Here is a 14768-nt window from a genome sequence, read left to right as displayed (position 1 = left end):
CAAAAAATATGCCCAAAGTTTACTATTCATACCCCCGGCTTTCCCCTAAAAACATCCCACCCCCATGGATTTACCAAGAATCGGTGTGTCGTAGAAAACAATATTTCAAATAAAAAATGTAGCTGAGAAAATTTTAAACAAAAATGTCTATTAGCACTTTTTTGTGTAAAATAAACAGTTGTCTCAAAAATATCGCTTGAAGCTACGAGTGTGAAATCAATTTTAACTCGAGTGATCGAATCTTATTTTAAAGTATTTATGCATGAGATGTCCATATAGAGGACATATTTCGTATAACCGGTAATAAAGCGTCATCTCAATGCAGCAAAGTGAACTTTTATGAAAATTTTCAAATGGTCGCGGTCTGACAGCTGGTCATAAGAATTGTGCAATTTGATATTTAATTATCGAAGTTTCTACTGAATATTCTTGTACAAAAAAAAATAGCGACATCAATGATAGAACTTCAAGAAAGAATTTCTGTAAGTATTTTCACGTATTTATTTATATTGTGGTATTTTTTGATCAAAAATATGCTTGTGCCATATATTCCACAATATGCACTGTCGTGCAAAACTCTCTTTCATATATGGAACAATATGCGTTCTGAACTAGATATTATTATTTTTTTTCATTTTGAGTGAAAGTCTTGTGGAAGTGGACATACCAGATAGTAGTGAAGACGAAGGGGTATGAAATGATGATATTTCCCCTGTTATATTAGCCCCAGAGTCAGACTATGAAGATGATATAATAGACAATAATGAATCAGATATGATTATCCCAGAAACGGATTTATAAAGCAGTTCGGATAGTGAAGATGATATTTCTTTGAACGAATTACGACGTAATCTAATAAAGAATAGTCCAACTTGGACAGAAGGAAATTTGGTAACATCAGATGATAATATAAGACTAGCGGACCAACTCGACATCGAGTTTTTTAAATGAAATTTTTATTTTGCGAGAAAAATTAAGAGATCAATACAAACAATATAAGCAAGAATATACATAACATTCATCAATAATAATGCAAGTAAAAAGTGTATTAAATATCACGAAATATTTCGTCGAAAACAATGTTTTTTGTTACAATGTTATCTTCTTCTTCTTCTCATTGCGCCGTCTCCTTTCGAAGGTTGGCGATCCAAATGGCAATTGTAGTTTTGGAAACTGCTGCGCAAAAGATCTCTGCGGATGAGCGGTCGAACCATCTCCTCAGGTCTTTCAGCCACGAGTTCTGGCGTCTTCCTACTGATCTTTTGCCCTGTACTTTTCCTTCCAGTATAACTTGAAGTAATTCATATCTTTCGCCTCTCAGCACATGACCCAAGTATTGCATTTTCCTCTCTTTGATTATTCTTAGTAATTCTTTTTGTTTACACATGCGACGAAGTACCTCAACATTAGTAACTCTTTGTACCCATGGAATCCTCAACATTCGTCTGTATATATACATCTCAAAGGCATCTATTTTTTTTTCTATTTCGGAGTCCATTGTCCAACTTTCACAGCCATACAGTAAGACAGAAAAAACGTAACATCTGATCATTCGGATTCTAAGCTGTAGACTAAGGTCTGATCTTGTAAAAAATGTTTTAATGCTCATGAATGTTTTCCTTGCTTGTTCGATTCTTGATAGGATTTCTTTTTTTGGACTACACTGACTATTGATATTTGTTCCCAAATATTTTATGGAATTTACCTGTTCTAGACCGAACATTTCGCTGTGGTGAACTACCACATTTATTATATTTTGTAGTTCTTATGCGTTGCTTGCTATTAAGACGGTATCATCAGCATATCTGATGTTGTCTATGCTGATTCCGTTAATCTTTATTCCGCCTTGGACCTCGTCTAATGCTTCTCCGAATACAAATAAAAGAGTAGCGGTGATAAGACGCAACTCTGTCTCACTCCTCGTCGGATTTGTATGTCTTCGGATGTTGTGTGCTCTATTTCAATTGTTGCCGTTTGGTGCCAGTATAGTTCTGAGATAATTCGCAAGTCTTGTTCGTCAACTCCAGTTGTTCTCAGTTGTTCTCAATGTTATCATTTAGCAGTTAATTTTGCATGCTGATCACGAATCCGGTATCAGATTTGCTCTATCTTGACGTTTTATGCGCGTTTCGGGCCACATCCATATATACATTGTGGGGTCTAAAACTTAAAGTAAATTTTAACTTCCGGTCATCTCAAAACCAGAAGTGAATTTTTGTACCAAAAGTATATCTTGACAATCTCATACGTAATACTAATAATATTCCGAAAAAATATTTTAATTATCTAATATGGTTTTTGAGTAAAGTGGTGGACAAGAAAAGGGCTTAGCGTTTTGGTATATAAGATTTCTCGGTTCTACTGACCTGCCACCTGAGTTGCAACAAGGAGATTCCCCTCACGCATTTTTAAAATTCTTTTTAACAAATGAGATGATCATAGATATAGTTTATTAGACTATATTATATTCAGTGGAAAAACCTTTGAAACTTCCTGAAAATGAGCTAGAACAGTTCTTAGGAACTGTATTTATATGTCATTAGTGCAATTGCCAAACGCTAGAAGTTATTGAAACTCCAACCTGAATCATCGATTGATCTCAGGTGTTATGTCATGCAATAGATGAGAAGAAATAAAACGTTTTTTACATTTTGCGAACAATAACGATGCTATTGCTGCCGATAATCCTGATCATGATAAACTTTTAAAATCCGACCGTTACTAAATAAACTAAGGACTCAGTTACTCAAAGTTCCGAAAGAGGAATTTTTAGCCGTAGATGAGCAGATAATTCCAACAAAGGCGTGTTCATCTATAAAACAATATAATCCGCAAGGCGTTGGTTCTTAGTGGTGTCACCGGATTTTCCTACGATTATGAAATTTTTATAGGAAGGCAAACTCATCTTGTACTCGGGGTTTTCCTGATTTAGGGGTAAGTTCAAATGTGGTTCTTTAGCTAACACAAACAGTACCAATACTTATAAATCACAAAATATTCTTTGATAATTACCAGTACAGTTACAGAGTACCAAACAGTTATATGTCAAAAGAGGCTGAATTAAAAAAGAACGACCGAGGAGCTATAGTAGAGAAAGTCGGCACAATTGATAGTACAAAAATATCTGTTGTTACATGGTATGACAATAAATTAGTAAACATTTTATCAAGATAATTATGCTGGGAGTATGCCAACAGTTGAAATTAAACGGTTTTCGAAAAAGGATAAGACACATATAATGGTTCCATGTCCAAAAGCTGTAACGATATACAACAAGTATATGGGGGGAGTAGATCTCATCGATTCAATGTTGGGATAATTTAGGATCAAACTCAGATTCAAAAAATGGTACATGCGTATATTTTTCCAGATTATTGATTTGATGACTGTCAATACGTGGATTCTTTGGAGAAGAAGTGACAATGAGCATAATAATTTAGTTCTGGTAGATTTCAAAATGGCAGTAGTTTATGCAAAGTTAATAAAGCTGGTTTTAGTACAAAAAAGGGTCGTCTGTGTGGAGCTATGGTACATGTACGAAGAGATGGATATGGTCATATTCCATTATGGGCAAATATCCCTGTGGTTCAAAAAGCTTCATAAAATACGAGAAGTGTAATGTTTTTCTTTGGTTAAACAAAGATAGAAATTGTTTTTACAACTTTCACACTGAATAATTATTATAATTAGAAAGTAATAAAAAAATACAAAAAAACTAACCGAGTAGGATTTTTTTTTACATATTTACCGTAATCTTGAAGTCAAGTTTGTAATCATAGATTTTTTTATAAAAAATTTAAAAAAATTATGCAGTAAGGGGTTAAATAAAATTTATATCAATTCGACGGTAAAAATTCGATATCTTTTGATCAGAGGGTCCTATCCAGAAAAATCAAAATGCGTTATAAAGGTAAAGAGTGAAGATTTCTTATGCAATTTTTGCCGCAATTAAAGTCAGTTTCTATACAAGTGTTAAATGCGATTTTTGTCATTTTTTACGATTCTCATGAGATCATTAAAATTTATCACTTTTCCATTAACCGGTCACTATGGAATTTCCATTGCTAAAGCTCAATGTTCAAAACCTATGGTATAAATTTACAGTTTTGATTTTTGGCAACAAATCTAAGACATTTCAAATACGCTTTAAAAACGCTGAATTTAAACTTTCACATTACAAACGATTGCACGTCATGCAATTTACTTCCACAAAGACGGCATTGGGTAAAATTTCTAGCTGAAGTAGTGTGGTTTAGAAAAACGTACTTGTGTAATCGAAAAATGCATTTTTAAATGTTTTAGATCCGCTCATTTGCTCAGTTGGCTTCCGGAACATGTTACCTCGAGAGATGCCATCATCTCAGCATATTTTTTTTATATTGGAGAAGACCTTTTCATTATTATCGTCCACTAATGGTGATGGAACTTAAAGAAGGAGATACAAATATAATTAAAAATACAAACTGCTCTTAATCAAAATTACAATAAAATATCACTTTAATTTCATAAGTGCACATTTGGCTAGTACCACCCTGGCAACTTCAGATTAGTCTAGAATTGCGAATAATTTTAGACCTAGATATGTCTAAAATACAACAATATGTCACAGACAGAAAAGCGAGAGCGAGAGGCAGAAGAGCAGGGTATTATAAGATATACACATTTTTAAAAATATCTTTACTATTTTTTTAAATAAAAACCCACAAATCAACATGAGTATATACTATAATTAATTACTTAACTATAATTGCCACTCGTTAAAAATACTAATTATTTTATAGGTATAAAAAAGTAACAAATTTCAGATACCAGAAATAGTCGTTAATAATGATTAGACGGTTTAAACCATTTACAAACTAATAAAATTTCATAAAACATACTTATATAAATGTAAAAACCATATTTTTAAGATCATGTGCAAGTCATTTTTGCTTCTGATATATCTGCTCCTGTATAGTCGTGGTAGAACACAGAGAACAGCTAGGACATTGAATGAAAACATTAGTCGGTTTAGATCTATAAGAGATCAAACTTTAATTTCTTAATATAGGTACTTTGAATGTTGATTTTTTGTGGTTTTGAAGCTTCTGGTTTAAAATTGGCGACTTGAGGTATCAGGAAATTTGTAAGAACAGAATCAGACTTTGTCTAAGACCTAGGAAGAGTGAGTGTACAATCAATAAAATTTTCACCGCTAAAAACATTTCTATTTAAAGGACAAATACTCCATAGCATTAAAAAAATCTAACTTCCTTATTATCTTTATAAGTGACTCGACAATCCGTTGTGGATCTTAGCCTGCTCAGAAAGAAGTCGCCACTCCTGTCGATTCCTGGCAACTTCCCTTCATCTTCGGACCCTTAGAATCTGTAGTTCTTCTTCCACATCACAAATCCATCTCCTTCGTAGTCGTCCTCTGCTTCTTGTGCCCTCTGGTTTTTAAAATGTTAATCTCTTTGTGTATTCGCGATCTGACATCCTAGCAATGTGTCCAGCCCATCTAAGTCTCTGCACTTTACCGAATTTCACAATATCTGGATCGGTGTATAACTGATATAGTTCAAAGTTGTATCTTCGACGACATAGCCCATTTCCATTTACGGCCCCAAAAATCTTTCTAAGAATTTTTCTATCAAAAATACCAAGAAGTCTTTCATCATTTTGAGATAAGGTCCACATTTCAGCCCCATATATCAAAACTTAAGGGCTGAAAATTAAGGTCTTGTATATTACTGCAAGTTTTATATTTTTATTTTTTAAATGTTTCTGGAGACGATGAGCAGTTCTGTTTTTTATTGCTATGCGTCTTTTTATTTCGTCGCTTATCGTGTTTATTGCGTTTACTAGCAATCCAAGATATGTGAATTCTTTGACTTGCTCAAAGGTATGTTGTGTCTCTCATACTTCTGCCCATAATAACTATATCGTCAGGGAATGCGAGAATTTGCGTCGATCTATTAAAAATAGTAACTAACTTAGGTGGGATCACAAAGTCATTATATAACGCAGTTATTTTCACAATGGCATAGGCTGCTTTGAAGTCGACGAAGAGATGGTGTGTATCTATGTTATATTTTAGTGACTTTTCTAGAATCTGTATATATGTGCTTCGACTATCTCCAGCAGTGGACGTGATAAATGAAATCTGGATGATGATGATGAAACATGTTGTATCTTTACTTACCTTATCAGGATGGCACCTTCTTAGATTATACTCTAGCTTGGATGGTTTCATAGCATAATTACGTAAGTACAACTCGTTTTAAGTGTGATTTTGTTAAGAATTATCAACTAAGTATGTCATAAAAACTGTGGTATCAATAATTTTTCAAACGATGTTATGTATTTACCTACTTGTTTTAGATTACATGCAAAATTTTCTTTTGAGTTTCCGTTTTCATAATTATACCATAATTATGACAGTTTTTTGCGATACATATACTAGAAATGCCATTATTATTTATGAATAGATATTTTTTTTTTTTTTTTGACAAACAAAAATTATCTGTGAAAAGCCACTTAATATAAATTTAATATTCGATGTAGTTGCTTCCATCTGGTAAACAAAACTATAATCACTAAGAAAGCCAATTCATCATTCTCTAGTTTCTACATTACAGAATTCTCTACACGCGGCAGTGTGACATCTATTATCCAAGCAGCAAAAAATTCAAATTCTACACAAATTCCTTTGGGGAATCTTTAATTTAAATTCTATTAAATAAAAACTGTTGCTCATATTTCGATCTGAAACGTTGCCAGGTTTAAACATCTAAAAGTCCAACCTTTTTGGATTTTTTTAAAGATAGCCAAATTCACAAATTAATGATAGATTTAAAACTTTGTATCTAATTTAAATAATAACTGCGTAATTATTTGAGACTTAATACTACTTATTTATATTGAAAATGTAGGTATTCAGTACCAAAATTCCAAAGGTCCAAAATTTAAAAAATTGTTGAAACATAAAAATATATTAGCTGACATGAAACTTAAACCACAGACAGACAAATTCAACCCATAAATCCGATAGTTCGAATAATTAAGGGATCTTAATACATATAAGTTAATTTATTTACACCCAAACATTTTTAGATTTTTGGAACATTTGGTTTTACAATTTGTCCCACTCACAATGAGTGAGTGATCGAAAGTGCGAGCAAAGAGGATGCTCTAGATATTTTCGATGGATGTACGCGATGGATGTACGTCGCTATATGGGTCTGGAATAGATTAATACAATGCAACATGAAGATATTGTCCATTTTGTTGTTATAATTTTATAACATCCAATTTGTGACATCACGTTGCGACCTAGGGAAACTTATAAAATAACTAAATATTTTTGGTTTTCTGTCAACAGATGGTCAAGTTATAAGTTACGGTCATCGAGTTAGAATCTATGGAGAGGGCATCACGTGACTAAAAACGACCTCACTTCGGCCATATTGTTTTGCCACTTTTGACAGATCGTATAGGTTTATTTACGTATGTTGTTTTTCGAATATTTTTAGTTTTATAATACTTTTATAGAAACTGTAATAATATATTGTGCATAATAATGGTTTCTTGTTCACAACGTAGTTGCAGTGGCAGAAGCAATGTTAATAAAAAATCTTCAGGAATAACGTTCTACAGGTTAGCATACAAATATGTAAACAAAGTAATGGCTCGTACTTCAGAGAATAAATTAATAGTATTTAACTGTATTAATTTATCTTTATGTATAATGTATCGTGTTTTTAGTGTTTACCGCGGGATAAATAAATCATAGTTTATTAAAAATGTATTGCACTTTTTTAGATTATGATAAAATCTTCTGAATAACTAGTCATGATCCCACCGCCATATTGATATCACAGTTAGCCACGCCTACCTACGCCGTTTTTAGTACATACGTTAATATGCTCATAGCTTCAGCTCTGGGATGTTGGCACCTCATTGATCGAATTTCGTAAAAATAATTATACCGTCTGAATGGTCACGTTTTGGTCACAAATGGTCAGTTGGTTTCAGCTTTTGGTCAGTTCTGGTTAATTTTTTATTAAGGGTTGAAAATTTTCAAGGACAAAAAAAGATGTTGGCACCTCATTGAACGAAATCTATAAAACAAATTATTGTATTCGATAGAGATTAAAATGCTGACAAATGGTCAGATATATTGAGCGTTTGGTCAGTTTGCTTTTGGGGTGAAAATAATTAATAAAGTTGCAATAACCTTAGCACGCAAGCGCAGTCCATTAAAAATTTTAAAAATACCAGGATTGCAGTGCCTTGCCGCAATAAACATTTTAAAAATACTAGGAGAACAGTAGGTTCCCGGGTTTTCCTAAATCACTATGTTACAGCTAGTATTTCTGAAATATAATTCTACCATTCGAAAGATCACAAATTAATCTCCAATGGTCAGATATTTCCAGAAATTGGTCAGTTCTAAGTAATTTTTTATTAATTATTGAAAATTTTTCAAGGACAGTTGATGTTAGTTTCTCAACTAAATCTTAACATTTTTACAGGACACCAAGTCTTACAGTGTTGCGCGATTTTGAATATGTGATGAATTGTAAGTTTTCACCCAGACACATTGTTTAGATTCTAATCATAGGAAGCGGTTATAGTAAAACTTTTTGATATCTAGACAGTGTAACAGTTGTTAGTGATAATACGAATTCTAATGTATTTCTTTGTTTTGGATATTGGACCCAATTAATAGTAATATATTCCAACGGGATTAACTTGGCTGATAGGTTTGGCAAATACGCATCCTAAGACACATGTTCTCAAATATACACCGTTGTCACGTCTAAAAATTAGTTTTTCTCGTCTAATATCATTCCTATATTTTTGTAGAATATCCAATTTATAATTTTTAAATCTGATCTGATTTTTATGCAGTCATTTTACTTATTCTTTTATTAGAATAAATGTAAAAAACTATTACTTAGACGCACAAAGTCATAGCAGTTGAAATTAAAAAAATTGCTAAGAGTCAATTAAAGATTCTAAAAATTCTGAAGTGTTCTGAGACATACTGTGTTCTGACTCAAGTATTCTGCGACTGTTTTCTGTTAAAATATTGATATGAAGTAAACAAAATTTAAATATTAAATATACAGGAAATTAAGATTGATACAATATAAACTGTCAATTGTATTCACTTTTGGAACAAAATAAAGTAGTCTTAACCGTATACTCAACTGGTTCGTTTCATTTATAAGTTTTAACAGATTATAGTGACTCAGACCATTTTTTCCGTCGGTAAATAAGATAAACGTTGTATACTAGTAAGTTTTGAGGTTCACAATAGCAGTGAATTACATGTCTACGGTGCCAAAGCTATTAGGCCGCGAAAATTACAATGATTGGGTTTCGTAGTGCAAAATTATCTTGTTCTAGAAGGATTGTCCACGTGTTTGGACGGAACTGAAACCGCAGTAGACAAACAAGAAAAAGCTAAAGCCAAGTTAGTTCTTTTGCTTGATCCATCGTTATATATACATATTAAACAAGCAAAAACCGCTAAAGAAATTTGGGACGCTTTAAAAAAAGTTGTTGGGATTGTTATTTCTATCGATTCAATCAAAACAAAAGTACTGGACACGGAAAGTGATGTTGGTAAGTCTGTTTGCAAGTGGTACTAGTAACAGAACCAATCACAATAGACAGTTTGAAAATCACAGAAGTGATGACAGATGAATAACAAGAGAGACAGAGATCTGTCGAAAATTAGATGTTATTGTTGTAAACAAACCGGTTACTATGAAAATAAATGTCGGAAGGTTAAAACATCCGAAAAACATGCGTTTAGTGTCGCTGTTCTCAACGGATACTTTAAAAAAACTGAATTCACAAATGAGGGTTTCATTTGTTAAAAAGACGTGGCATCAAAGATGAAATAAAAAACAGCAAGCGCTCAACGCTACTAGTTTAAAGTGTCAGTTGTGTGAGATTTTAAAGCATGCATCGATAGATAAAATAATATACACATTATCACTTGTCAAATCAGTGCCATTGCGACTTTACTCTATTTTACTTTCTTTTTGATAATTCGCATTTTTAACAAAATTATCTTTAACAATTGATGATAGTAAGTTTCCTTATCAGATGGTAATTGGTAGTTTGATGTATTTATCTGTTTTGGCCAGAACAGATAAATATCATTTACAGTCAGTTTCTTGAGCCAATTTAACAATGTATATACTGAGTCTTATTTGAAATGTACAAAAAGAGTATTGAGGTATTTAAAAGATACTATTAATTATTCTCTGATTGACATTCTCTCATTGGGCAAGCAATACATTAGATTGTAAGATCCTTTACTGGATATGTATTTAAGCTTTGTGGCTCTACAATATCTTGGCAAAGTGCAAAACAAAAATCATTAGAATCCCTAAACAAATTTTCGAAACCAAATTCAGAATTCTGCTTTAATCTGTGCCTTCTAAGAATTGCAAGGCAAAACAGACGTTGATAAAGATGTTATTAGAGACATGGGGAATCTAAAAATTGCATTCCACAACATATCTCCTCAACTAAGCAAAATCCTTAGCGAATTGGTTTCTAGTACTCGTACAGAGTATATCGGAATAAAAAGAAAAAGACAGTTAAGATTTGATTTCACGTACAGGGCGCCTGCGCATCCGCTAACGAAAGAGCGTCTGCGAAAGCCGTTCTGATGAGGCCTATTAGGCCGAAATACATATAAGCGGTGAAATCAAATCTTAACTGTCTTTTTCTTTTTAAAAATCATTAGCTTTATCTAGCTACGAGGCAGAATATACGGCCTTGTCAGAGGCTGTTTTTCTTAGGGGTTTGCTAAGTGATTTAATTGAAAAAACTGAATGTATTACCTTATTTAATAATAATCAAAGTGCATTAACCTATCAGCAACTCCAATGTATCATAAAAGAAGTAAGCGTATTGATGTAAGATGTCATTGTTTGAAAGACCTAATATCTGACACAATAATTAATGTAAAATATATGCCTACTGATGTTATTCCAGCTAATGTGTTGACTGTTAAAGGTCTAGTTGCTAAAAAGCTGCATATATTATTGAGACTGTTTGGTATAGGTAACCTATAAATTTTGTTTAATTCATAAGTGGGGTTGTTAAAATATTGATATCAACTAAACAAATTTAAATATTAGCACCATCTGTCATTTACAGGAACTTGAGATTAGTACAATGTAAACTGTAATTATATTCACTTTTAGAACAAAATAAACTTAGTCTTAACTTTATACTGAACTGGTTTCTCAACCGTTTTAACAAGTTTTAAAATTTTCTACTTCAATTTTCAGTTAAAAATTTCCATTCACATTTGTGAGACGGATTGCTCGTCCATAAACAGCATTATAAGGTAATGAAATATAATTCTAAAAGATAGCAACATAGATATCTTTAACACCAACACCAAAGCCGTTAAATCTAGCTTTCTACCTGCTTCGACCTCTATATCATAGTGTGTATGTCTAGGATAGATACATGGATGTTTTTATGTACCTACGTGTATGTGTGTGTGTCTGTATATATATTGTTTTATGTGTATGTATAATTCCTACTTGTTTTTATTCTCTAAAATATGTTTGTTCTAAAACATAAATAAATAATTTACTATTTTTGTTGGGAATGTCACAATTTCACTTTAAAATAAGTTTATTTAATGTTTCGATTTCCACTTCGAAAATTGTTCTCAAAAGTCAAATTATTCCCAACAAAAATAATGTATTGCATTAACTGGATATTAGTAGATACACAGTTACATGATCAGCTCATCTTTCCTCATTTTAGTTGTATTTTTTTAAGTCTTGATCCAGTTTTTTGAGATCAAGGTTACTTAGATCGTTTTGTATTTTTATTTTTATCTACGCAAATATATCTAACGAATATTAAAATCATTAACAAATGTTGAAGTTGTATGTAAAATGAATAAAACATTAATCAAAGCCACGAGATATGCTATTATATAATATTTAAATATTTAAGTACTTAAAAATGTAATTTATGTAAAGCAATTTTATATTGGTTTAAAGAAATATTGAGAGACTAACAACACTGTACAAATCAGCTGTTCCTATTTTAGTATCAAAGAGTATGCGCATGCTTCTATACAAGTAAAAATGAACCAATTTTCATTACGGACCACTACACAGATGATATTAGGGCAGTGTTCCGCAATGAGATTGAGAATGATGAAATTAGAACAGCTGACGCGTACAGTGTTGGTTGTCTTTCAATATTTCTTTAAACTTAAAGATTAAAGACTAAACTAAAACTAAACTTTAATTTTTAAGTAAATATTATATAATAGTATAGCTAGATGGCTTCCATTATTGTTTTATTCATTGTACATACAACATTAACATTTCTTAATGATTTTAATGTTGGTTAAATATATTTACGTACATGCTATCAAACACGTGACCTTGATCTCATGTACCTAGTATACATACTAGTATTAAATATGAATAAGAATATTGTTCTGATGCTATTTTCTTGTGGCATCTTAATGTAATTTACTATTTTTGTTGGGAATAAGCCATAATTTTACTTTAAAATAAGTTTATTTCCACTTCGGAAACCGTATTTTGAGAACGATTTTCGAACGAAGTGAAAATCAAAACATCAAATAAACTCATTTTTAAGTAAAATTGTGGCTTATTGCCAACAAAAATAGTAAATTATTTATTTATACTTTACAACAAACACATTTTACAGAATAAAAACAAGTAGAAATTTCAGATACACACATGTAGAAAAAAATAAATACATATACACATATATATGTGAATATATACACATACACGTACATAAAGACTTCCATGTATCTATGCTAGACATACACACTATGATATAGAGGTCGAAGCCGGTAGATAGCTAGATTTAATGGCTTTGGTGTTGGTGTTGAAGATATTTATGTTACTACTTTTTATAATTATATTGCACTGCTTCATCATGCTGTTTATGGGCGAGTAATCTGTCTCACAAATCCAAAACAGTCCTCTATGACTGACCTTTAAGCTAATCTTAGGTATCACGAACTTTATACGGTTAATGAAGAATAAAGCTTTAATTTTACATTATTTACAACAACATATACAAAACAACATTACTTGTATTCCCGTCTCTATTAAAGTGTTACAAATTTAAAAGTTACAAGCATACTCCTGTAAAGGAGCGGTCTCACAGAACGTGAAGTGGCGTTCTTCATCGGCGAAGAGAAATAGAAAATACGGAATAGAAAAAGAAAGAATATAAAGACGAGAACAAACACAACGTGGAATACCGTATTTCTTCTCAACATTTGTGGTTTACGATCGCTGTGATAGGACAAAACTGTCTATTTATAGCTGGCGGGTGCAAAACGATCCAGTTAAAAAAAAATCAGAAGCTAAGGCACTGCATATCCAATTATAACAACAAACTTGTGTTGGAATTTTTATTATTGTATAAATTAACCAACTTAATTAAATTTTTACCACCAATACTGATGGATGGCGTACAACAGACTTAACCCTAGATACTGACCATTGGAATGGTCCGACTACATTTTGGGATGGGTCGAATGGATTTACCAAAAAGCAAATATTTACTAATTTCACAATAACGTGAGGTGCCAACTGTTGTCTCTTTTCGGATCGCTAATATCGATATCGTTTCTCGTTTTAATATCGTTTCTCTTTGCAGAAGCGAAGAGTATCATTCCACGAGCTATCTGATTCCTGCTTAAGACACTCCTGTTATGATAAAAATAATTACAACTGCGCAACCTAACGTAAGAGAATCTAGGGAGACCTTAGCTAATGTGAATTTTTAACTGAAAATCCAAGTAGAAAACAGTAGCAGAACACTTGAATCAGAATACAGTATGTCGCAGGACACTTGATTTCAAGGATCTTTAATAAACTCTTCCCAATTTTCTCAATTACAACTGTTGTGAATTTGTGCGTCTAAGTTATATTTTTTTTACATTTTTATAATAAAAGAATAAATAAAATGATGGTATAAAAATCAGATCAGATTTAAAAATTACAAATTGGATATTCTACAAAAATATAACAATGATATTAGACGAGAAAAACTAATTTTTAGACGTGACAACGGTGTATATTTGAGAACATGTGTCTTAGGATGCGTATTTGCCAAACCTATCAGCCAAGTTAATCCCGTTGGAATATATTACTATTAATTGGGTCCAATATCCAAAACAAAGAAATATACTAGAATTCGTATTATCACTAACAACTGTTACACTGTCTAGATATCAACAAATTGTACTATAACCGCTTCCTGTGATTAGAATCTAAAGAATGTTTCTGGGTGAAAATTTACAATTCATCTCTTATTCCAAATCGCGCAACACTGTACGAATTGGTGTCTTGTAAAAATTTTAATATTTTAACAAGAAGCCAATATCAGACTGTCCTTGAAAAATTTTCAATAATTAATAAAAAATTACTTAGAACTGACCAATTTCTGGAAATATCTGACCATTGGAGATTAATTTGTGATCTTTCGAATGGTATAATTATATTTCAGAAATACTAGCTGTAACATAGTGATTTAGGAAAACCCGGGAACCTACTGTTCTCCTAGTATTTTTAAAATGTTTATTGCGGCAAGGCACTGCAATCCTGGTATTTTTAAAATTTTTAATGGACTGCGCTTGCGTGCTAAGGTTATTGCAACTTTATTAATTATTTTCACCCCAAAAGCAAACTGACCAAACGCTCAATATATCTGACCATTTGTCAGCATTTTAATCT

The sequence above is a fragment of the Diabrotica undecimpunctata genome, chromosome 5 (assembly GCF_040954645.1).
Source record: "Diabrotica undecimpunctata isolate CICGRU chromosome 5, icDiaUnde3, whole genome shotgun sequence".
NCBI classification, from domain to species: Eukaryota; Metazoa; Arthropoda; class Insecta; order Coleoptera; family Chrysomelidae; genus Diabrotica; species Diabrotica undecimpunctata.
The sequence above is the reverse complement of the archived record's forward strand: the minus strand, read 5'-3'. Positions refer to the sequence as shown.